General features: G+C 43.1%; 1 protein-coding gene across 4 annotated transcripts in view; it reads left to right on the top strand.

The window, feature by feature from the left end:
* The first annotated feature begins 17,619 nt into the window (after window positions 1-17,619).
* LOC140207191 (ecto-ADP-ribosyltransferase 5-like) overlaps window positions 17,620-26,249 on the top strand; it is a 38,304-nt gene continuing 29,674 nt past the window's right edge. Inside the window, exon 1 of one of the 4 annotated variants that reach the window (XM_072275547.1) lies at window positions 17,620-17,962. The gene's annotated coding sequence lies outside the window, so the exon portion shown is untranslated. Of the gene's footprint in view, window positions 17,963-20,592; window positions 20,891-26,249 lie in introns of those variants that run through there. The other 3 variants (XM_072275549.1, XM_072275545.1, XM_072275543.1) reach the window with 3 other exon arrangements.

The following is a 26,249-nucleotide window of genomic DNA, read 5'->3' as shown; positions in this document are numbered from 1 at the left end:
CTCATTTCAAAATAGCCAGCAGCATTTGGACATTTCCAGTGGTGTTTCGCATGTAACTTTCTGGAGATTGATGTAGATATTGCTGTGTAACCCTGGTTGTTTAGTGCTATTGGGCAGTGATTTTGGAATGATATCATTAGCAGTCGGTATGACTATTGGGGAGAAGTGTTCACCCTGGTTATGCTCCATAGTCTTTCAATTTCAACAATTTCCACTTTTGTTTCAGCATATGTTTGCTGTTTTTTTTTAATCTTGTTGATTTCTCTACGTTATGTACACTTTCAATGGTTGTAGCTATTCAGTAATTTGTTACTATCAGGAATATTCATTCTATTCTCTTCATTGCATTTACTCCGAATGCCCGCAAGGAAATGAATTTGAGAATTGCACGCGGTGGCACATATGTACTTAGAGAGCAAATGTACATTGAAATTTGAACCGGAAGGAAACCCACGCGCACTCAGAAACAGCATAAAAACGTTGTTACAGAGGGCGCGGGAACGTAGTACATCTTAGTATTCGGAGCAGTTTAGTGTTCAGGGAAAGAAATTGAAAATAACATCATAAATAACCCAGGACAGTGGATGGGAGTACAACCTCGGGGAAAAGAAAAATGTCACTTTGAAAACTTATTTAAATATGTGAAGGGGGAAAAAAAGTGAAAAATATCGATCACAGGATGCTATGCCGGACCTGCACAGTTCTGAATGGAGGTGAGTTTGTCACGTGTACATGGAAACATAGGATGACGTACATCATTTGCCTCCGATGTTCTCCTTTCCTTCCTATAACGTCCATCAGGTACCTCCTCTTCCTCTTTTTCCTATGGTGTATTGTCCTCTCCAATCAGATTTCTTCTCATTCAGCCTTCACCGTTTCCATTTATTAGCTCCCAGCTTCGCACTTCATCGCCGCTGCCCCACCTATCTGTCTCCCGCACCCCTTCACCAGGCTTCAGCTAGCATCTTCCAGCATGTACTCCCCTCCCTAACCTTCCTCATCGAGCTTATTTCCTTGACTTCTGGTGCGGATGCAGTGCGTCGTCCCGAATTCGTCGAATCTTTTCTTTTTACTGCCCATAGCTGCTGCCTGATCTGCTGACTTGCTCCAGTGTTTTGTATGCGCTACTGTGTACTTCCGTCCTCTGCAGAATCTCTGGTAATTATGATGGCACGATTATCGACGTCCATTTCTCAGTCTTAACTACCCTACCCCCACTCTCTATTTCTCCACACCCTATACTTGTTAACCCATGACTAGTTCGCGCGTACTCCCAACTTCTCCACATGTTGATTACCTAATTTTCACTTCTCTTCACTTCTCATTGATTGCCCTCCTCCTTCGCTTTATTCTGTGATCCACCGTCCCGTCCCCTGAGACTCCCTCATCTTCAAACCTTTATCCTTTCCAGCAATCATCTTCTTCTTTCACGCTACCTCACCACTGATTCAGGCAGTGTGTTCCACGCACCCAACCACTCTCTGAGTAAAACCTTTTCCTCTAATATCCCCCTTGAAATTCCCACCTCTTACCTTAAAGCCATGTCCCCTTGTATTGAGCAGTGGTGCCCTGGGGAGGAGACGCAGGGTATCCACTCTATCTATTCCTCTTAATATCTTGTATACCTCTATCATGTCTCCTCTCATCCTCCCTCTCTCCAAAGGGTAAAGCCCTAGCTCCTTTAATCTCTGATCATAATGCATACTCTCTAAACCAGGCAGCATCCTGGTAAATCTCCTCTGTACCCTTTCCAATGCTTCTACATCCTTCCTATAGTGAGGTGACCAGAACTGGACACAGTACTCCAAGTGTGGTCTAACCAGAGTTTTATAGAGCTGCATCATTACATCGCGATTCTATTCCCCGACTTATGAAAGCTAACAGCCCATAAGCTTTCTTAACTACCATATCTACCTGTGAGGCAACTTTCAGGGATCTGTGGACATGTACCCCGAGATTCCTCTGCTCCTCCACACTACCAAGTATCCTGCGATTTACTTTGTACTCTGCCTTGGAGTTTGTCCTTCTAAAGTGTACCACCTCACACTTCTCTGGGTTGAACTCCATCTGCCACTTCTCAGCCCACTTCTGCATCCTATCAATGTCTCTCTGCAATCTTTGACAATCCTCTACACTATCTACAACACCACTAACGTTTGTGTCGTCTGCAAACTTGCCAACCTACCCTTCTACCCCCACATCCAGATCTTTAATAAAAAATCCCGACAAATAGAGGTTCCAGAACCGATCCTTGTGGTTAATATATGACAAGGAAAACATAGAACATAGAATAGTACAGCACAGTACAGGCCCTTCGGCCCACAATGTTGTGCCGACCCTCAAACCCTGCCTCCCATATAACCCCCCCCCCCCTTAGATTCCTCCATATACCTGTCTAGTACTCTCTTAAACTTCACTAGTGTATCTGCCTCCACCACTGACTTAGGCAGTGCATTCCACGCACCAACCACTCTCTGAGTAAAAATTAAGATACGCGTCAAATGCGGACATATTGGCCGAGACCATGTAACTACCTTGGTCAGCAATGAGGCAGTAGGGTTGAAAGGCCCATTTCCGTGCTCTGCTGGTCTAAACTTCTATCAGACCAGCTCCTCATAGCACGGGATATAAATAACAAGTGAAATGGAAGGGCGAACGATGTTAAATTCGCAATCGAACAATCAGATTTCTTTCACAAACATGTTGACCTTATAACCTACAAATAATTGCAAAGAAAGCTCGACTGCGCCTCAACTTCCTCCGGAGCTTCCGCAGATTCGGCACGCCACGGAACAAAAATACTTCCCTGTGTTGCTTACGGGAAGTAATTTGTTCCAGAAAGTAATTGAGGTTGGCACAACAACGTCTTATCAAAGACATTTTGATTCAGATATGCGTCAAATGCGGACATAATAAGAATAATGCTTCTTCTTCAACTTCTTCTTCTTCTTCTTCTTCTTCTTCTTCTTATTATTATTATTATTATTATCTTTCTTTTCTAATCTTTTTATTGTATATATATTTATAGAAAAAATAACATGAGTGTATCGAAGTAACAACGCTTACAATGCCTCAAAAAAAACCCATCATCTTAAAGATTGAAAACAAAATTTTGTGATAACAAAAAAAACCTACTGAGCAGAAAAGTGAGAAAAAAAGAGAACCCATTAGGTGTTCAACCCCGGAGCCATGCGTCATACAAAAAGCTTCTAAAAATAAACATCAAACCGCCAGCAAGAAAATATACTAAAAGAGTTTACAATTAGATCGTGGAAAAATTATATCAATTAACTCAAATGATAATAACGAGGAAATGAGCCCCATCTTTTCTCAAAATCAAATAAAGGTTCAAAGGCTCGACTTCTAATTTTCTCCAAACTAAGACATAGCATCACTTGAGAGAACCATTGTGACAAAGTGGGAGCTGATGTATCCTTCAACTTCAACAAAATGGCCCTCCTAGCTATCAATGTAACAAATGCAATAACTGTTGGTCAGACACAGAAATACCGTGAATATTTTAAGGAACTTTTCCAAAAAGCACAGTTAATTTATTAGGTTGTAAATTAATTTTAAGTGCTTTAGAAATTGTTGAGAAAACCGATTTCCAGAACTGTTCCAATATAGAACAAGACCAAAACATATGTGTCAGTGTAGCTATCTCAGTTTTACATCTATCACAATGACTATCAACATTAGGAAAGCTTTTAGAAAGTCTCTCCTTTGTCAAATGATAACGATGTACAATTTTAAATTGAATCAATGAGTGGCTAGCACAAATTGAAGAAGAGTTAACCAAGTTCAGTATCCGCATCCAATCCTCCGTCATAAAAGTCAAATCAAGTTCCTTTTCCCAATCCTGTTTAATCTTAGACAAAGGACGCTTATCCCATTGTAATAATAAATTATAAATTCTTCCAATAGAGCCCTTAATCAAAGGATTCATACTCATAATACTATCTAACAGGTCAGTGTCCAATATGTAAGGGAAATTACTTAAATATTTTTGTAAAAAAATGTCTAACTTGAAGGTATTGCAGAAAGTGTCAATATGAAAGAGAATATTTATCAGTTAGTTGTTCAAAGGACATCAATCTATCTTCTTTAAATAAATCCAAAAAAGAAATAATACCCTATGAAGTATTTATTTAGTACATGGAGTCCACTTATATTTTCACTTGTTGGTCGTATTCAAATAGTTAAAATAATGATTCTACCGAAATAGTTTCTTCCTCTTCTTCTTCTTATTGTTATTATTATTATCATCATCATAAAATTAGTAAATGTTTCTTTTTCAGATTCAAAACCTGAAGTACGGGCATAGCCAAGCACGTTCATTTCTCAATTGCTAAGAACGTTCAGATTAATCTTGAGGTGTTTACTATTGCGGGCTTTCGACAATTTTCTATTGTGTCAGTGTTACTTTAGTGTCTTTGGGATGTTCCAGAGGTTACTACACCCTACTCATTTTCCAAAGTATTTCAATTTCCTCTTCTACTTCTGGTGTCGTTTTATTCATTTACTGATTTCTGTAAATTTGGAATGGCTATATCAGCTAAGAAAGCTGTTGTTTGTTTTTTATTCCATAACATTGATTACATTGTCGTTACTGAACTTATTCTGAATGGCTGAAAGAAAATGAACTTCAAGTTTACATGCGGTGACGTCTATGTACTTTGGTAACAAACTTTGGAAACTCATACACGCGCGGTAAGAACACCAGAACATAACTTCAAACTCCAACGTCCTGATCTGTAATAGTTTCGCGCTGACTGGTACGATGCCGTGATTCCCCATTTCCCGAAGGACGTACCACATCTAGGTATTAGGAGCATCTTAGTGTTCAGGTAAGTAAAATAAAATTAGTATCATTAATCGCCCAGGGCGGCGTACGAGAGTAAACCATTGGAGAAATTCAAAATGTTACCGGGAAAACACATTTAAAATATTTTAGGAAAATGAAAAAAAACGATCATATCAAACATATGGAGGAATTGAACCGCTTTGAATGTTGATGTATATTATAAAGGGATAAACAATAATTAAATATTTAGCTTGATTCTGTCTTGGCAAACATGGTCAAAGTTAACTTTTGGATATCAAATGGAAACTCGGGTCCGCAGAGACGCAATAGCCACAGCTCTACACACCGTCCTTACAGATCTGCCGAAGAGGGGTGCGCATGTGAAAATGCTGCTCTTGGACGTACAGTTCAGCATTCAGCACCATAATTCCCTGCAAGCTGGACAAGAAGCTCAGAGACATCGGCCTTCACCCTGCCTTCTGTAGCTGGATCCTGGGCTTCCTGTAAGATCGCCCGCAGGTGGTAAGAGTGGCCTCCCCAGTATTTCTGATCTTCAAGACAGGTGCCCCTCAGGACCTTATCCTATGCCCCTCCTTTACTCTCTGTGTACCCCATGATCGTGTCGCCACCCACAGCTCCAATCTGCTCAAATAAATCTGCTGACGACACGACACTGATTGGCCTAATCTCAAATAATAATGAGGCATTTTTATTGAGGAATAAAATTAAAGAAATTTCGTTTAAAATTATACATAGATATAAACCAACCAATGTTTATTTGACTAGGTTTAATTCTGATATTGAAGCTAACAGTGTGGTTTATATCCAGTGGATTTATTTCATCTGTTTTGGGATTGTGATATGTTCAAACTTATTGGGTTGATGTTTGTGAATTTATAGAGCAATATATTAAAGTGGATTTTACTTTTTGTTTTCAAAATGTTTTATTTGCGTTTATTAATAATACCAAATCTCATAGGGATCATTTCTTTATCATAAATCTTTTGTTAATTTACAGCAAATTTTATATCCATAAATGCAAATATAGCAATAAGATACCTTCATTTATATTTTTACGCCAGACTTCAAACTACACATTAATACTCTGAAAACTTCCTATACCCAGAAATCTGTAAAGATTGTGCAAATTTGTCAATGTTTTGGGTTATTTCTGTAAACGTTTTTGTTTTGTGACTTCCTTCAGATATTGTTCCTTCTGTCCAGCAATATTTAGAGTGGCCTTTCTATTTTGTTTGGATAGTTAAAGCTAATAGTTATATATTTGTTGCTGCTTATGTGTGATTCCCTGGCTTTCTTAGCATATGTTCAGTATGTTTTGTTTCTGTTCGTGTGCAACAAAAAATTTAAAAAATAATAATAATAATAATGAAGCAGCCCTCAGAGAGGGAGTCATCAGCCTAGAACAGTGGCGTCAAGGAAAAAAAAACACCTCTGCCTCAACGTCTCAAAGACAAAGGAGCAATTTGTGGACTACAGGAGGAATGGAGACAAGCTAACCCCTATAGGCATCAATGGAACAGGGATTGAGAGTGTGAAAAACATTAGGTTCCTCGGCATAAACATTACCGAGGATCTCACGCGGTCTCTACATACAGGCTGTGTGGTGCCAAATACACAACAGCGCCTCTTTCACCTCAGAAGGTTGAATTAATTTGGTATGGCTCTTCAAATTCTGAGAATTGTCTATAGGGGCACGACTGAGAGCATGTTGACTTGCTGCATTACTGCCTGGTTCTCGCAAACTCAGGACCCTGCAGATTCCTTGAAAGTGACGTCACAAGTAGATGCGGACAGCCCAGCGGATCTGTAGATGTGAACTTCCCCCTATTCAAGACATTTACAAAGACGGGTGTGTAAAAAGGGCCGGAGGATCATTGGGGATCCAAGTCACCCCAAACACCAACTGTTCCAGCTGCTAACATCTGGGGAAAGCTACGGCAGCATAACAGCCAGGGCCAACAGGCTCCGGGACAGCTCCTCTGGCCGTCAGACTGCTTAATTCATGCTGACGCAACTTTATTTGTATGTTATATTGACTATCTTGTTGGTACATAATACGTATTATAAATTACTATCATTACAAATTTCACATTTAGACGGAGATGCAGCGTAAAGATGTTTACTCCTCATGTATATAAAGTCAATTCAATAGCTATTCATCCAGCGCAAACAGATACGAGATGCAGGTTATCGTTCGTAAGTATAGTTTTTTTACACTGTAACCAGCCTCTACTTGTGTTTACCAATATTTTCTGGGGTTCAATCACCAAATCGGCATGCGTCTCTCAGCTTCTTACACTCAGATGTCACGTGCAAAACTGCAGCTGCGAGCAAATACTTCGAGGTCGGCAACGTGTGAACCTGCACTCTTTGTCCACTTGCATCATGAATCGTTTGTTCCGCATTTCTTGTTTTCAGTTCGGGGAAATGCTTTCTGCGTTCCGTTGCAACAGGCAGGTCTGCACGTCTGCGTGCAGCACGGCCTGCGGTGTACTCTGATAGTTCAATTACAACAGTGCCTCCTTTTCTTGTGCTGGATGCAGAAGCAATTGGTCATTCGGCCATCAAACCTGCGCCCTCCCCCACTCACTATGTCTGATCTGCTGCTGAATACGTCCTGCTCATTCCTCTCAGCCGCCAAATCCTTAATCGTGCTCAACTTGAATTTAAATGTACCCAGTGATCGAGGCTTGTTTTATTGAGATTCTCGTGATTTTTTTTTTCTGCTGCAAACGTGGCCACTGCACGATTAAAGAATTTGTGTTCCTTGTTAATAGGTTGCTTCCTTTATTTATCGTCTCATTGAATGAAGCTTTGTTCGGTCAGCGGGCAAATAGTGAAGAGAGGAGCCATAGTCTTCCAGCTCATCACGGCGACCCAATAAAGAGATTTCTAAGATGACGCATATTCTGGTCGATGAAAGACCCTACTGCCGTCATGAGACATGGCGGGAGGTTTACCATCTGCTCTACAAAATCATGAGAGACTTATCTCGTGTCAATGCCGGCAATATTTATGTATAGGGTACGGAATCAACAAGGAGTTTAAGGTGAGAAAGGAATGATCTAACACGGGCCCGATGTACAGCAGTTTTGTCCAGGGTGACCCGAGGGGGGTCGCTTCAACATTTTGAATTCTATCATATAGGATGGTCGACTTATAGATTGAGCTGCCAGAGGAATAGTTTGAAGCAGGCACAAAAACAGTATTTAAAATGTCCTTCCTCGGGTCCGTGCATGGGAAACGTTTCGAGGAACGTGGGGGAAACGACAGAAAATTGGAGGAGTTTTCACGAGGGTCTTGGTCAGCAAAATGCAGTTGGGCCGAGGGGCCGGCCTCCGTGTTGTATAAGTCTCAGACTTTATAATTATTTCACTATCGACCCATGTACACATTGGTTGTTTGTCAGCCTCTATTTGCTTATGTATAGATTTTGTTCAGTAGCATTGAAATTTTCCCTGCAAGTGCCAACAATACATTCACTTTAAGTAGTAAATGGCAACATAAGCTATACTTTATACTTTATTATCGCCAAACAATTGATACTAGAACGTACAATCATCACCGCGATATTTGATTCTTCGCTTCGTGCTCTCTGGAGTACAAATTGATAGTAAATATTAAAAATTTAAATTAAAAATCATAAAACAAATCATACGCTATGAAACGGTAATAGACCCGATGATTCGTTGAACTTTTAATTAATCTGCGACAGACAGTTACTCTTCTCGCTGTCAAACAAACATATTGTTTTTCATTTGACTCTTTACCAGGCAAACCTCGCACATTCCCATCGATAATGTCACTGTATGACTATACACCCAGTACAAACGGCTGTTGGAGACAGATTATCCTTCATAAAGATTTCCACAGTGTTACCAGCCTCTGCCGGCGATTACCAATATTTTCTCGGGTTTAATTCGCGAGTGTCTTATGGCCTCTTACAGTCAGATGTCCCGTGCAAAACTACAGCTGCGAGCATATACTTCGAGGTCAGGAACGTATGAACCTACACTGGTGATTTTGTCCATTTTCGACTTGAATGGTTTGTTCTACATTTCTTGTTTTCAGTTCGTGGGAAATGCATTCCGAGCTCCATTCCTTACAAGCAGGTCTGTATGTCAGCGTCCAGCATGGCCTGTAGTGTAATCTGATGTTTCATTTACAACACTACCTCCTTTTATTGTGCTGGATGTAGAAAGCAATGGGTCATTCCGCCATCAATCCTGCTCCAGGGGTGATTGTGGTCGACAGCTCACCCCCGCAATTCTGATGACCAGCGCTATTTATTATTTTTGTATTTATATGATTTGCTGGGAGTTTGGTTGGATGTTCAAAGTTATTCATTCTCATATTTCTGCTTGGATTATACAGGTATTATTACACGTGTGTATGTGGGTCACACTGACCGTAACCGGGGTGTGTAGTAATCACCTCCCCCGTCGGTATGTGGCTGCGTGGGTTCTCTACCCGGGTCATAACAACTGGTCCGGTTTTGTGTTTATCACAGTAAAGATATCATTGTTGAGCTTAACGAGCTTACTCGTCTCTCATCATGGACAGAAAACCTGCCACAGTAGGACCCTCCGAATACCTTAACGCAGTAGACCCGTGTATTAGACACGTCTGCCTCTGAAAGAATACATCTCTGCAAGCCCACTACATCTATGCCTTTTATCATCTTCTACGCTCCTTTTATTTTCATTTTTAAATATTTTTATTAATTAATATTGAAAATCAACAACAGAGAAAAATATGTCAAAATAATGAACACAACGTATCCATATATAGAATAAGAGTTAAACTATCAACCAAACTGAACAATATATCAATAATAAAAAAAACACAGAATGTTAAAGCTTTTTTAATGGAAAAGAAAGAAAGAAAGAAAAAAGAACCCCTACTAACTAAAACAAAAAAAGAACCCTAATAACAGAAAAAAAAACGGGGAAAAAACCTATTTGCAGCACAAACCCGGAGCTATGCGCCATACAAGCTTCCATAAAAACAGACAACAATCCGCCAACCAAATCCATATACCCAAACATCAGAAAAGGACCATCTTTATTAACTCAAATCATATGATAATAACGGGCAAAAGAACCCCACCTTTTCTCGAAGTCAAAACTAAGATCAAAAGTTCGACTTCTATTTTTTTCCAAACTAAGACATAACATCACCTGAGAGAGCCATCGTATCAAAGTGGGAGCAGAGGCATCTTTCCATTTTAATGAAATAGCCCTTATAGCCAATAATGTGACAAATGCAATTACGTGTGGGTCTGATATAGAATTAACGTGAATATACTGAGGAATTATACCAAACAAAACTGTCAATTTATTAGGTTGTAAATTGATTTTTAAAGCTTTAGAAATTGTAGAAACAATAGATTTCCAAAACTGTTTCAATACGGAACACGACCAAAACATATGTGTCAATGTAGCTATCTTGGTTTTGCATCTATACACTGACTATTTACATTAGGGGATATTTTAGACAATCTCTCCTTTGTCAAGTAATAACGATGTACAATTTTAAACTGAATTAGAGAATGACTGGCACAAATCGAAGAAGAGTTAACCAGCTTCAAAATTCGCAACCAATCCTCTGTTATCAATATTTTCTCGGGTTCAATTCGCGTGTGTCTTCCGGCCTCTTACACTCAGATGTCCCTTGCGAAACCACAGCTGCGAGGAAATTCTTCGAGGTCAGCAACGTATGAACCTACACTGGTGGTTTTGTCCACTTTCGACTTCAATGGTTTGCTCTACATTTTTTGCTTTCAGTTCGTGTGAAATACTTTCCGAGTTCCATTCCTTAAAAGCGGGTCTGCACGTCAGCGTCCAGCATGACCTGTAGTGTAATTCTATTTTTCATTTGCAACAGTATCTCATTTTATTGTGCTGGATGTAGAAAGCAATGGACCATTCCGCCATTAAACCTGTTCCAGGGGGTGGTCGTGGTCTGCAGCTCAGCCCCCCAATTCTGATGACCAGCGCTATTTATTATTTTTGTGTTTATATGATTTCCTGTGATTTTGGTGGGATGGTCAAAGTTATTTATTGTCATATTTCTGCTTGGATTATACAGGTATTATTACACCTGTGTATGTGGGTCACCCTGACCATAACCGGGGTGTGTAATAATCATCTCCACCGTCGGTATGTGGCTGAGTCGGTTCTCTACCCGGGTCATAGCTCCCGGTTCATTTTTGTGTTTATCACAGTAAAGATATCGTTGTTGAGTTTAATGAGCTTACTCGTCTCTCATCATGGACAGAAAACCTGCCACAGTACCTTCCTCCGAATACCTTAACACAGTAGACCCGTGTATTAGACATGTCTGCCTATGAAAGAAAATATCTCTGAAAGTCCACTATATCTATGCCTTTGATCATTTTCCACACTTCATTTTCTTTTGATTTTTAAATCTTTTTTATTAATTATTATTGAAAATCAAGAACAGAGAAAAATACATCAAAATAATCAAGACAACATATCCATATGTAGGATAAGAGTTAAGTTATCAACCAAACTGAACAGTATACTGATAATAATTTAAAAAAAAAGTTAAAGTTTTATTTAATGGGAAAAAGAAAGAAAAAAAACCTACTAACTAAAACAAAAACCAACCGTAATGACAACAACAACAACAAAAAAAAAAGCAGGGAAAAAACCCATTTGGAGCACAAACCCGGAGCTGTGCGCCATACAAGCTTCCATAAAAACAGACATCAATCCGCCAACCAAATCCATAAATCCAAGCATCAGAAAAGGACCATCTTTATTAACTCAAATCAAATGATAATAACGAGCGAAAGAACCCCACCTTTTCTCGAAGTCAAATGTAGGATCAAATGTTCGACTTCTATTTTTTTCCAAACTAAGACATAACATCACCTGAGAGAGCCATCGTATCAAAGTGGGAGCAGAGGCATCTTTCCATTTTAATAAAATAGCCCTTATAGCCTATAATGTGACAAATGCAATTACCTATTGGTCTGATTTAAAAATACTGTGAATATATTGAGGAATTATACCAAACAAAACTGGTTGTGTTGTGAATTGATTTTTAAAGCTTTAGAAATTGTAGAAACAATAGATTTTCGAAAATTGTTTCAATACGGAACACGATCAGAACATATGTGTCAATGTAGCTATCTCAGTTTTACATCTATCACATTGACTATTTACATCAGGAAATATTTTAGACAATCTCTCCTTTGTCAAGTAATAACGATGTACAATTTTAAGTTGAATTAGAGAATGACTGGCACAAATCGAAGAAGAGTTAACCAGCTTCAAAATTCGCAAACAATCCTCTGTTATCAATATTTTCTCGGGTTCAATTCGCGTGTGTCTTCCGGCCTCTTACACTCAGATGTCCCTTGCGAAACCACAGCTGCGAGCAAATTCTTCGAGGTCAGCAACATATGAACCTACTCTGGTGGTTTTGTCCACTTTCGACTTGAATGGTTTGTTCCACATTTCGTGTTTTCAGTTCGTGTGAATTACTTTCCGAGTTCATTCCTTGCAAGCGGGTTTGCACGTCAGCGTCCAGCATGGCCTGTAGTGTGATCCGATATTTCATTTACAACAATACCTCCTTTTCTTGTGCTGTATACAGAAAGCAATGGCTCATTCCGCCAACAAACGTGCTCCCGGGGGTGGACGTGATCGACAGCTCACCCCGCGATTCTGATGATCAGCGCTATTTATTATTTTTGTGTTTATATGATTTCCTGGGATTTTGGTGGGATGTTCAAAGATATTTAATGTCATATTTCTGCCTGGATTATACAGGTATTATTACACGTGTGTATGTGGGTCACCCTGACTACAACCGGGGTGTGTAATAATCACCTCCCCCGTCGGTATGTGGCTGAGTCGGTTCCCTACCCGGGTCATTGTCCCCGGTCCGTTTTTGTGTTTATCACAGTAAAGATATCGTTGTCGAGTTTAACGAGCTTACTCGTCTCTCATCGTGGACAGAAAACCTGCCACAGTAGGACCCTCCGAATATCTAACGCAGTAGACCCGTGTATTAGACACGTCTGCCTCTAAAGGTAAAAGTCTCTGAAAGTCCACTACATCTATGGCTTTTATCATCTTCTGCACTTCTATCACGTCACCTGTCACCCTGGTCATCTCTACAAGGAAAAGGCCCGACCTCGCTCAAGTTCAGAAAAGGTGTAAAAGTTTGAAAGAGGTCATGAGCAGTAACGTATTCATCCAGGGGGGACTTGGAAGCTGGATCGCCCTGCCTGAGGGTCGGTGGGGCTTAGGACTCTCGCAACGATTGACGAAAGTCCGGCTGACCACTTGAGTAGATTAGGCCTGCAAGGCTGCAGAGAAAGTCCTGAAAAGGAGTGGGTTTAGCACAGAGGGTGACGTAGTGAGCTGTAGGTACATGAGAGGATAAAGGGCGCAATATCAGTGCCTACACATTTGAAACTTTAACTGGGGTTATGCGACAAAAAGGATGAAACACAAGTTGCTCATTGGTTCTGTTCATCAGCACTTTGGCCGGATTGGATAGCGCGTAGCAATTACAGGAATGATTCCTCTGCGATCTCCTGGACACGCTCCACATGGTTTCGAAATGTTTCTGTGAAAGGGTCAACAGGGACTGGAAACAATATTCCATCCTAGGCCGGAGCATGGACTCAACGTGATTGGTTGATGGTACCGGTCTGTCTCGAAGGACAATGGGTCCGGTCGTTGTAGAGTTGCGACCTCTCCAGGGCACAAGCCTGGACGCAAGGCATGGAAATCCTGGGGTGCCCCATCGTCAAGATTCCCCCTCGGCCTCATTGCTGAAGTCCCGATGGAAGCGAGGCAAATAGTTTTGGGACCAGCTTGACTATTGGAGATGACGGAAGGATATTTTAGTAACGTTATATCCGGGGCTCCACTCCGGATCTTGTCCGGCTTTAGTTCCATTGACTTCGTCTCCCCCGAGGCTGCCCACAACGTTTTAACTATAATGTCTGATTTAGCGTATTGTGCCGTTTATCATCTTCTACAATTCTTTCTTTTATATTTAAATTTTTTTTATTAATTATTATTGAAAATCAAGAACAGAGAAAAATACATCAAAATAATCAAGACAGCATATCCATTTGTCGAATAAGATTTAAACTATCAACCAAACTGAACAGTATATCAAAAATAATAATAAAAAAAGAAAATGTTAACGCTTTTTTGATGGAAAAAAGAAGGAAAGAAAAAAAGAACTCCTACTAACTGTAACAAAAAAAAAACAAATAACAAAAGAAAGGGGGAAAAAAAAAACGTTTGGAGCACATACCCGGAGCTATGCGCCATACAAGCTTCCATACAAAAAAGACATCAATCCTCCATTCAAATCCATATACCCAAGCATCAGAAAAGGACCATCTTTATTAACTCAAATCAAGTGATAAAAAGGGGCTAAAGAACCCCACCTTTTCTCGAAGTCAAATCGAGGATCAAAAGTTCGACTTCTCTTTTTTTCCAAACTAAGACATAACATCACCTGAGAGAACCTGGGAACAGAGGCATCTTTCCATCTTAATAAAATAGCCCTTCTAGCCTATAATGTGACAAATGCAATTAACTGTTGGTCTGATTTAGAAATACCGTGAATATATTGAGGAATTATACCAAACAAAACTGTCAATTTATTAGGTTTCAAATTGATTTTTAAAGCTTTAGAAATTGTAGACACAATAGACTTTCAAAATTGTTTCAAAACGGAACACGATCAAAACATATATGTGTCAACGTAGCTATCTCAGTTTTGCATCTATCACACTGACTATTTACATGAGGAAATATATTAGACAATTTCTCCTTTGTCAAATAATAATGATGTACAATTTTAAACTGAATTAGAGAATGACTGGCACAAATCGAAGAAGAGTTAACCAGCTTCAAAATTCTAAACCAATCCTCTGTTATCAATATTTTCTCGGGTTTAATTCGCATGTGTCTTCCGGCCTCTTACACTCAGATGTCCCTTGCGAAACCACAGCTGCGAGCAAATTCTTCGAGGGCGGCAACGTATGAACCTACACTGGTGGTTTTATCCACTTTCGACTTCAATGGTTTCTTCTACATTTCTTGTTTTCAGTTTGTGGGAAATACTTCACGAGTTCCATTCTTTAAAAGCGGGTTTGCACGTCAGCGTCCAGCGTGGCCTGTAGTGTGATCCGATGTTTCATTTACAACAATACCTCCTTTTCTTGTGCTGTATACAGAAAGCAATGGCTCATTCCGCCAACAAACGTGCTCCCGGGGGTGGACGTGATCGACAGCTCACCCCCGCGATTCTGATGATCAGCGCTATTTATTATTTTTGTGTTTATATGATTTCCTGGGATTTTGGTGGGATGTTCAAAGATATTTAATGTCATATTTCTGCCTGGATTATACAGGTATTATTACACCTGTGTATGTGGGTCACCCTGACTATAACCGGGCTGTGTAATAATCACCTCCACCGTCGGTATGTGGCTGAGTCGGTTCCCTACCCGGGTCATTGTCCCCGGTCCGTTTTTGAGTTTATCACAGTAAAGATATCGTTGTCGAGTTTAACGAGCTTACTCGTCTCTCATCATGGACAGAAAACCTGCCACAGTACCTTCCTCCGAATACCTTAACACAGTATTAGACATGTCTGCCTCTGAAGGCAAATATCTCTGAAAGTCCACTATATCTATGGCTTTTATCATCTTCTACACTTCTATCACGTCACCTGTCGCCCTGGTCATCTCTACAAGGAAAAGGCCCTAGCGCGCTCAAGTTCAGAAAAAGGTGTAAAAGTTTGAGAGAGGTCATGAGCTTTAACCAGGGGCTTCATCCAGTGGGGGCTTAGAAGCTGGATCGCCCTGCCCGAGGACTCTCACAACGTTTCACGAAAGTCCAGGCGACCACTTGAGTTGATTAGGCCTGCAGGCCTGCAGAGCAAGTCCTGAAAAAGAATGGGTTTAGCACAGAGGGTGACATAGTGAGCTGTAGGTACATGAGATGATAAAGGGTGCAATATTAGTGCCTAAACATTTGAAACTTTAACTGAGGTTGAGTTACAAAAGGATGAAACACAATTTGCTCATTGGTTCTGTTCATCAACACTTTAGCCGGATTGGATAGCGCGCAGCAATTCCAGGAATGATTCCTGTGCGATCTCCTGGACACGCTCCACATGGTTTCGAAATTTTTCTGTGGAGGGATCAACAGGGACTGGAAAGAATATCCCATCCTAGACCACCGCATGGACTCACCGTGATTGGTTGATGGTACCGGTCTGTCTCGAAGGGCAATGGGTCCGGCCGTGGTAGAGTTGCGACTGCTCAAGGACACAAGCCTGGGCGGAAGGCATGGAGATCTTGGGGTGCCCAATCGACAAGATCCCCTTCTCGGCCTCACTGCTGAAGTCCCGATGAGAGTGAGGCAATTAGGTTTGGCACCAGCTTGACTGTAGGAGATGCCGGAAGGATATTTTAGTGACATCACATCGGGGGCTCCATTCTAGATTTTGTCCGGCTTGAGTTCCATTACCTTCGTCTCCCCCGAGGCTGTCCACAACGTTGGAACTATAATGTCTGTATTAGCGTATTGTGCCTGACTATTGTCGGTAATATACTTTATCAAAGCACTGAATTGTGTGAGATCTAATTATCGCTTTCTTGGTTAGATTATGGCAACGTACTAGCCAGCACTATAGTGCTGTAATGACCTGCAACAGTGCGTCGGCCCAGCCTGGAAATAACAAGATTTATTCACTCCGATGACGTGATCATTGTAATCCTTTCTGAGGCTTCGTGGATCAATTGAATAAAATTCGGAAAATATGTCGCTCAGGTGGGTGTCGGTAGCATTGAGTTCTTCGCCAACAGAGATGGTGTTGGGGAGGGTGGAATTCTTTAAAACAAAATGCGGTGAATCTGTAGAATTCTTTACCACAGACGGCTGTAGAGGTGGAATATATTTAACACCGATGTTGATAGATCCTTGATCAGTAAGTTTGTGACAGATTGTAGTGAGAAAGAAGGAAAATGGCGTTGACAAGGATGATAGATCGTCCGTGATAAAATGGCGGAGCAATTCTATGGATCGAATACCTCAGTTCTGCGGTTGCGCCTTCTGGCCGGATGGTTCCAACCTCCACCCGCACCGCACCCCACCCCCAAAGGAAAGGGGAATCGAGAACTGGAGCGCATGGATTTCATGTGAGAGGCGGATGAAAGAATAAGTTAGAAGTAAAGTGAGGAACAATTTTACCCCCAGTGTGCCGTGAGTGTATGAAAGGAGCTGCCAGAGGAAGTTGCATTCTGGGAACATCGACCGGGAGTGTGTCGAATATGGACCGGAAAATGTAGATTGGGAGTGGCGAGGTGGACACTGTAATCAGTATGGGCAATTTGGACCAAGGGCCATGCATCCGTGCTCTCTTATTCTTTGAATGTAATTATATTTCTACGACAAGTGAGATTCCAGAGAGTGGAAAAAACATTAAAAAAAGGAATAATTGGTCCATAATTAGTTAAAATCACTCCAAGATATGAATCAAATCTTGCCGGGTGACTACAAACCAAAAACGCTTGAACATCTCGCTCTCTGACCAGCGGTGGTTGGACTCGGGGTCAGAGGCCGAGCATGCAAGTTTGCTTCCTCGGGAGCTCTGCGGCACCGCATTTCGATGGGGCTCACTGACAACAAAGGCAGAGAGAGCGGAGATCACTACAGCGCATGCTCCAGTTTCCGCAGCTGTCAGAGCCACGAACCTTGAGGAAAAGGAACCAGGCTCCCGAACGATGAAGCTCGAAACCCTGGTACTCAGGAGGGGCAGAGCTGGACGTCTTCGACTCGCCGTTCATCGTTTCCATACTTCGTCCCAAGCTATTATGGGGAAGTATAGAGTCAATTCATAAAATGCTGATTCAATAACTTCATAGTCAAAACAAGAGCAAGATAGTTTCTGCTGTGCAATTCTGCAATTTCTGTCTAGTTGTTTACCGCAATCAGGGAATCCAGCCCGATAAAGCGGTCCGCACTCAAATCAGGCTTCCAGAAGAGCGGAAGAAGCTCATGCGTCGGGAACTCAACGGGCCGAGAAGGACTTCGCCGACTCTGATCATTTCGCTCGTCTTGCGTTGTAAGTATGTACACTCTTTACGAGATAGAAGTGGAAGAAATAGGTTTAGAGCCAAGGTAGATGGGGCAGAGAAGTGCATCCTCTACGGCATGAAGGTTGTGCCAAACAATACCCACTGTGTTACTCGATCTCTAAATTTATTTTCCACTTCCCGGCACAGCAGCCTTGAGTGTCCTATCGGCACGGACCCCGAAATCTCTCCGATCCTCCTCCTGGGGGCTGAGGGAGGGAAGACCTCTCGGTTCTCCCTGGAAATTTTCTGGAGCGGCCCTTGGAGTACCGCATGCACTTGTGTCGCCCCGTTCCGGAAATGACGAGCGTAAACTGGAAAGCGCAGAGAAATATTCACAAGGGAGTTGCTTGGACTAGAACACATGAGCTATGGGTATAGGCTGTAGAAGCTGAGTTTTCATTCCTTGGAACAGAGGGAAATGAGGTCTAGTTTTATAGAAATGTTTAAAATTATGAATAGAATAGCCGAGTTGGAAGATACGTCTTGCCAAGACTAGACATGATATTTGTAGGGTGAGGGAGAAAAGGCTCAGAAGGAACCCAATGTACAAAAATTTCCACACAGAGCTTTATCGGTATACTTTTATTAAGCGAGTTAGGAAAAATGTTTTCATTCAGATGCTTGCCTGTAAATGGAAAGAGGTGCAGAAGAAGAGGTTGGGGCAGGTACATTAGTATAATTAGATACGAACCTGGACAAATACTCGAGGGAAGGTTCGGGGAGATTTTGGCCGAGCACGGGAAATTGGGATTAGCTGGCTGGACAAGGTGTCGACATGAACTTAATACCCAGAATCACAGAGCAATCATATTGCTCTATGATTCTGTGACTGAGATCATGAGGGACACCGACAGAGTGAAATTACATGGTCCTCATTTGTTTTTTATTCTGATGAGGGTGGGGGGCTGCTGAAAGCAAAGGGTGTATATTTACGATCAGAGACGCGGGACTTAAGAGTGATACCTGAGACTGATGTGGTGCGGTTTTGGACTGAGCGGCCCAGAAACATTGTTTGAGGAAGATACTTTAGTGATGTTAAAACCAAACATCTGGAGAAGTACAGGGTGAAAACGAGTCGAGGCGCCAGCAGCTCGTTGGGCGTCACATGGAGCAGAAAGGCGGCAGGGCCTTTGCATGCTGCAGATTCCTGTGGCGGTAAGTGCTAAATGAGAAGAAATATCTCCTCAGACGCCGTCCTTTACTAATGAAATGATACCCCAGAAGAATTTACTGTTAAAACTTGGAGCTGGAAGGCTGTGGGGATCTTTGCAAACTGATTGCATTCCTATAATCACCGTCAGCAAATTGGTAACGTCAGTGAAAAATTACCCGGGCTGTGCATTTTTGACTCTCAATGGTGGAACATTAACCGTAAACACGTCTGTGCACTTCTCCCTTCGCTGTCAATGTAACATTTGCAATGACGTTACGCCTGTAATTTAAATCCACCCTGGTCCATCAGGCGTCGAAGACACACGACTAATCTGCATGATCACCTAATATCTAAAGTGCTGGGGCGTTTGGAGTCAACTGCACCATAAATGGAATTAATTTCCAATTTACTGTTGCCCATCATAATGGAGCAACGAGCTCTCATCCCGCCCCGGAATATCCGGTAAAGGGGATTGTTCACAGAAAGTGAAGAGGGGTGGGTAGCGGTTGCCTTTCGACGAAGAATTTAAAAAATGTACTCAGTACTGGGCACCGCTCTGCAGTGCGGAACAAATGGTACAGAGTCCTGTGGACGTAGTCAGGTTAGCAGGAGGGTTAGACCTCTGCGGCCGGTTCGATATTCTGTGAACACCTTGACGGAAACGACTGCCACAACCCCGCACGCCCGCTCATTCACGGTGGCCGTACAACGCGTTTGCTCTTCAGCAGCCAAGGTGTCTTAGAAATGATTGCAGACACTTCTTCTGCCGCCATATGCTGAAGCGACACTCTGAGAGAGAGAGGGGACAAACAGACAGACAGAAAAGAAGAGGGAGAGAGAAAGAGATAGACAGAGAAAAGGGTGAGGGACGAAAAGAGAGAAAGTGAGAGGCGGGCGCTCCGAGGTAACCGCACAGCTCATTTAACTTTCAGCAGGAGAACTGTCTTAGAAATGTCTACAAACTCTGCAGAGAGAGAGAGAGAGAGAGAGAGAGAGAAGGAGAGAGAGACGGAGAGAGAGTAAGAGAGAGAGTAAGAGAGAGAGAGAGAGAGAGAGAGAGAGACGGAGAGAGAGAGTGAGAGAATGAGTAAGAGAGAGAGAGGGAGAGAGAGTGTAAGAGAGGGGGGGAGGAGAGAGTAAGAAGAATAAGAGAGAGAGCGAGTAAGGTTGCAACATCGGAAACACACTCCCCAGTACGCATGGCACAAGTATGAGAGAGGGGAAATAAAAGGGGAAGGAAGCAAATTGCAGGCAGGAGGGTTAAGAATGAAGACAACTATGAGGAGGGGGGCCGGAATGGCAGGAAGAGCGGAAGATAAAGACCGAAGAGCAGGGCGTAAAGTGAAGAACGCAAGGTGCAGGAGTTGCAGACGGCCGATCAGAGGAAATATGAGGTAATTGTGCAGTGAAATATGTAACTAAGATCAAAATGCAACTTTAGAGGCTGATAAAGGAGGGCTTTGACCAAGAATCAGGAAGAGGTCGGACTCGCCGTGAACCATCTTGTGAACAGCACGCCCGCTGTTTCGAGTTGCGACAGGATGTGGTGAGTGCTGAAGTGACGTACTGGATGAACGAAAAGCACGTGCGATTATCATGCGAAGGGGTCAGACTAAGGGCAGAAGTGAACCGTCCCAGGCCGGTTTGTGTAGTCTGATGCCGAGAGAACTGTTCGACCTGCGCCGCCGTCTCTACTTGTCAGCGCGCTGTATCGTGAGCACAGCAACAACAGTCAGAGATCTGCTGTGGAAACAGATTTGAGGTTAGTGTTAAGAACATCTCAACGTACTCTTCCCCCACCCAAACAAACGCTCCACCCACGCCTCCACTATTCGCCAAAGCTCTCTCGACAACGGAACGGAAAAACGGAGGAAACGAAAGTTAGTGTTGACTGGGTGAGAAAAGGAGAGGTGGAATTAGAAACAGACGCAGTGCAGAAGGGGAATTACAGAGCTGGAGGAGTGGTGAGGGAGAGAGTGCTCGTTCGTGCGCGCGCGCGTGTGTGTATGTGTGTGAGAGAGAGAGAGAGAGAGAGAGAGAGAGCAAAGAAAGGGAGGGCAGGGAGAGACAGACAGACAGAGAGAAAGAAAGAAAGCGAGAAAGCGAGAACGAGAGACATTAAGGGGAGGGAGAGAGACAGACAGAGAATTAATTGATCCCGGGGGAAATTGTTTTTCTTTACAGTTGCACCATAAATAATAAATGCTAATAAAACCATAAAATAGTTAAATAGTAATATATAAATTATGCCAGTAACTTATGAAATAAGTCCAGGACCAGCCTATTGGCTCAGGGTTTCTGACCCTCCAAGGGAGGAGTTGTAAAATTTGATGGCCACAGCAGTATGGTTGAAGTTCCAGGTGTCCACGGGCACGGTGCATGTGAAGTTACCATCAATAAAGAGAAGGTTTCTGGAAAGTTCCCTGGGAAACTGAAAGGTCTAAAGGTAGATGCGTCACCTGTACCAGATGGTGTACACGACAAAGTTCTGAACCAAGTGGCTGAAAAGATCGTGGAGGCACGAGTAATGATCTTTTAAGAATCAGTAGAGGGTGGAATAGTAATGGTTCTGGAATTGCAAATGTCTTGCCACTCTTCACGAAGGGAGAGAGCAGAAGAAAGGAAGCTTTAGGCCAAAGAGTCCTACCTCAGTGGCTGGGAAGATGCTGGAGTTGATTATTAAGGATGAGGTCACATGGTCCTCAGAGGCACATGACAAAGTAGGCCGAACTCACAATCGTTTCCACAAGGGATAAATTTTGCCTGACCAAACTGTTGGAAATCTTTTCAAGAATTAAGAAGTAAGATAGACAAAGGAGAATCCGTTGAGCTTGTGTACTTGGAGTTACAGAAGGCCTTTGACAAGGTGCCACATATGAAACTGCTTCACAAGCGATGAGGCCATGGTATTTCAGGAAATATCCTGGCATGATAAGGCAGTGGCTGATTGGCAGGAGGCTACGAGTGGGATGTAAGTGAGGTTTTTTGACTGTTTACCTGTGACTTGTGGTGCTCCACAGGGGTCTCTGTTGGGGCTGATTCTTCTTACGTTATGTGTAACTGGTCTGGAAGGTGGCGGCTTTGTTACAAAGTTTCCAGATGATTGGAAGTTAGGTCGATGGGAAAGCAGTTTTGAGAAAGTACGGAGGCTACTGAAAGACAGATTAGGAGAATGTGCAAAGGAATGGCCGATGGAATACAGTGTTGGGAAACGTTTTGTTGTACACTGTGGTCGAAGAAATGAAAGAGTTGACTATTTTCCAAATAGAGAGAACAAAATGACTTGCAGCGGGACTGGAGAGTCCTTGTGCAGGATTCCCCAAAGGTTAATTTGCAGGTTGACACTACGGTGAAGAAAGCAAATGTAGTGTCAGAATTCATTTCAACAGGAACAGAATATAAAAACAAATACATAATTTTGATACTTTATAAAACACGGCTCAGGCGTCACTGGTATGGGCGCCTTATCTTAGAAAGAATGTCTTGAAACTGCAGAGGCTTCAAAGAATGTTGACAAAAATGACTCCATGACTGAATGGATTTTCGTATGAAGATTGTTTGATGCCCTTGGGTCTTTGTACACTAGCATTCATTAGAATGAGGGGAGACCTCATTGAAACCTGTCCAGTAGTTCAAAGCCTTGTCAGAGTGGATGCGGAGAGGATGTTTCGTATGCTGGGTAAGTCTAAGCCCAGAGGACACAGCCTCAGAATAGAGAGACATCCTGTTAGAATGGAGATGACGAGGAATTTCTGAAACCAGGGAGGGGTGCATCTGTGGAATTATTTGCCGCAGGCTGCTGTGGAGGCCAAGTCTTTATGCATATGTAAGGTGGAGTTTCATAGATTCTTGAATGGTTAGGCCATCAGGGCAGAGAGAAGGTGAAAGAGAGAGAGAGAGAGAGAGAGAGAGAGAGAGAGAGAGAGAGAGAGAGAGAGAGAGAGAGAGAGAGAGAGAGAGAGAGAGAGAGAGAGAGAGAGTTCTCAAGTGTGGTCTGTGCATGTATCACAAAGTGGACGTAGCCTGGAAGGAAGCTCATTGGAGGGATGGTATGTAAGACAGAAGACAATGAGGAGAATGGGAGAAGGGTGTGGCAAGAGTGGTCGGCAAAGCGGATGATAGAGACTGAGGCACAGGGTGTGAAGGAAAACGGCAGGTGGAGAAGGTGGAGAGAGCGGATCAGAGAAGATATGTAGCAACTGTGAAGTGAAACATGCAACTAGGTCCAAAATAAAAATTAGGGGCTGCTGCTGAAGGTGAGCTCTGATCGAGAATCAGGGAGACTCCGGACTCGCCATGAAGCATCTTCTAAACAGCACGTCCACGGTTTCAAAAATCGCACAGGATGTCGAGAGTGGTGAAGTAACCCTAATAATAGATTTAACGAAAAGCGTCCGCGTTCATTATTCGGAAGGTCTCAGAAATCGGACCCAAGTGATGCATCCGGGTCTGGTGTGAGCTGGTTGATACACAGAGAACTGTTCGACCTGCCCGTTGTTCCCTGAGGAGTGCAGCCATAGTCAGTGCTTGCTCCAGAAATGCCTTTTGAGCTCAGTGATCAGAACATCTCAACGTAACCTGCCCCCACCCTTCCCCTGCACTCTTCACCAAAGCTCTCTCGACAATGGGACGGAAGAGCAGAGAAAGTCACAGCGTTCTCAGGGTGAGAGGACGGAGAGGTAGAAATAGAAGCAGACGCAATGCCAAAGAAAATTTCAGAGTTGGCGGAGTGGTGAGGGAGCGAGAGCGCCTTAGAGAGAGAGAGAGAGAGAGAGAGAGAGAGAGAGAGAGAGAGAGAGAGAGAGAGAGAGAGAGAAGGGGGGAAGAGAGAAAGACTGGGACACAGCTAGCGAGATCAGTTGATAGATGAGTAGGTCTACAGGCAGATAGACAGACGGACAGATAGATAGGGAGAGAGAGAGAGTTACATAGCTAGTTAGCTAGGTAGATAGATAGATAGATAGGGATAGTTAGATCGATCGATCGATAGGTCGAATGAAACAGGGAGTGAGATGTGCCTCCGGAAATGCAGACCTCAGTATTGTTTTCTTTTCGTGCATGAGAGAGAGGAAGTGGAGTGGAGGGGAAGCTGAGCGGAGAGAGTGGGGTTAAGAAAAGGAGAACGAGTAGGATGAGAGCGATAAGTGTTAAGATAAGTGTGGGATAGCGACAGAGGGAGGCACATAGAGGGGAGAGTGTGAATGGATGGGGTGGAGAGCTCTCAATGGAGAAAGGCACGCAGTAAGTATGAGGCGAGACAAGTAACTAACTGCCTAGATGCAAATTTATTGCCTGCTGTCAAAAAGGGCAGGTTTGACCTCAAAGCAGGATGACACCGAATTCGCCAGGAAGCACCTTGTACAGAGCTTGTACAGGTTTTGAGAGATGGGTGGATGGTGGTTGATGTTTGCAATGACCAGGGCGTATCCGCGATTAACACTTGCAAGGGAACAGACAAAGTGCCGAAAGAACGGTCTCTGCAGCTGCGCAGAGATCGCGTCGGGCTCACGGACGTTCTGTTCTGTGGAACCGGAGAAAATCCGGAAACAGGTTTGAGGTCACTGTAACAGCATCTCAACGTCCCCTGCCCCCACAGTTCCCTTCAACGACCACCCCGCCAACCCAATCTTCCCAAGCTCCCTCGTGTGTCAGCTGAATAAAAAAAATGACCTGGGAACAGAGATAATCGAACGGAGGCGCGAAGGAAGCAAGGCTGAGGTTTTAGTGGGTGAGAGTCGGGGTAGATAGAATTCAAACAGACGCGGTGCCAAAGGGAGTTAGTGAGGGGGAGGAGTGGTGAGAAAGAGGCAGCGAGCGAGAACGAGAGTGCGAGACACACACGAAGGGTTAATGGATAGAGATATAGAAACATTGGTACATAACTGTGCAGGAAAAGTTTAATCTGGACACAGTTCGGGGGGAAATATTTAGCTCAGTTGGACCTTTGATTAGCAATACATTGACTTCTGCACAGTATTGTGAGACCGAAGGCCCTGCACCCTATTCAGTTGCTCTGCCCTATGCCCCATCTTCTATTTCGGAGGGGAGGAGGGGCTTTAAAAATTTCTGAAGTGAACGAAACAGATGAACGGCACTGACGGGCTCGCCTCGGCAAGAGGGACAGTGCTGCATCAGGAGACACTTCGAACTTCACCCAATGGAAAGAGGTAGCGGTAGTGATTGCCGGGGCATTGATAATTACCTTTCAAATGCCATTGGATTATGGCATGACGCCAGAGAGCTGGGAAACTGCAAAGTGCCTCCTCTCTTTCGGAAAGGCAGAAGGCAGCAAATAGGAAATTACAGACCTGCTGGCCTGACCTCTGTGGCTGGGAAGATGTTGTAGTCAATTGTTAAGGATGAGGTTTTGGAGTGCTTAGTGACACAAGGCAAGATAGGACAGTCAGCATTGTTTCCCTGAAGGAAACTCTAGCCTGACGAACTTGTGGGAAATCACTGGAATACTACAACACTGGAACACCGCAGCCCTCGATGTTGTGCTGCCCCATATTTGAGGAGATTGCAAATAGGATAGTTAAAACGGAGGTTGCGGATGTTGTATATTTGGACTTTCAGGCTGTCACACTTGAGGGTGCTTACCAAGTTAAGAGGCCATCATATTACAGGAAAGTTACTGGCATTGTTAGAGAAGTAGTTGATTGGTAGCAGGCAACGACTTTGAATAAAATGATCCTTTTTTCTGGTTGGCTGCCACTGACAGGTGGGGTTTCACAGGGGTCAGTGTTGGGACCGCTTCTTTTACGCTGCGTGTCAATGATTCGGATGATAAAGTAGATAGCGTTGTTGCACTGGTGACGTCTGACGTTGAGTTTTTGAACGGTTTTGGGCTCCTCATCTAAGAAAAGTTTTGCCGGCATTGGAGAGGGTCCAGAGGAGGATCACAATGATGTTTCCAGGAATGAAAGGGTTATCATACGAGGAATGCTTGATGGATCTGAGTCTGTACTAGCTGGAATTCAGAAGGCTGAGGGGGAATCTCATTGAAACCTTTCGAACGCTTAAAGGCCTCGATATGGTAAGTGTAGAAAGGATTTTCCCATGGTGGGGGAGTCTAGGACAAGAGGGCACAGCCTCAGGATAGAAAAGAGTCCACTTAGAAC

Source organism: Mobula birostris, chromosome 13 (genome assembly GCF_030028105.1).
Source record: "Mobula birostris isolate sMobBir1 chromosome 13, sMobBir1.hap1, whole genome shotgun sequence".
Classification (NCBI taxonomy): Eukaryota; Metazoa; Chordata; class Chondrichthyes; order Myliobatiformes; family Myliobatidae; genus Mobula; species Mobula birostris.
The sequence above is the reverse complement of the archived record's forward strand: the minus strand, read 5'-3'. Positions and strand labels throughout refer to the sequence as shown.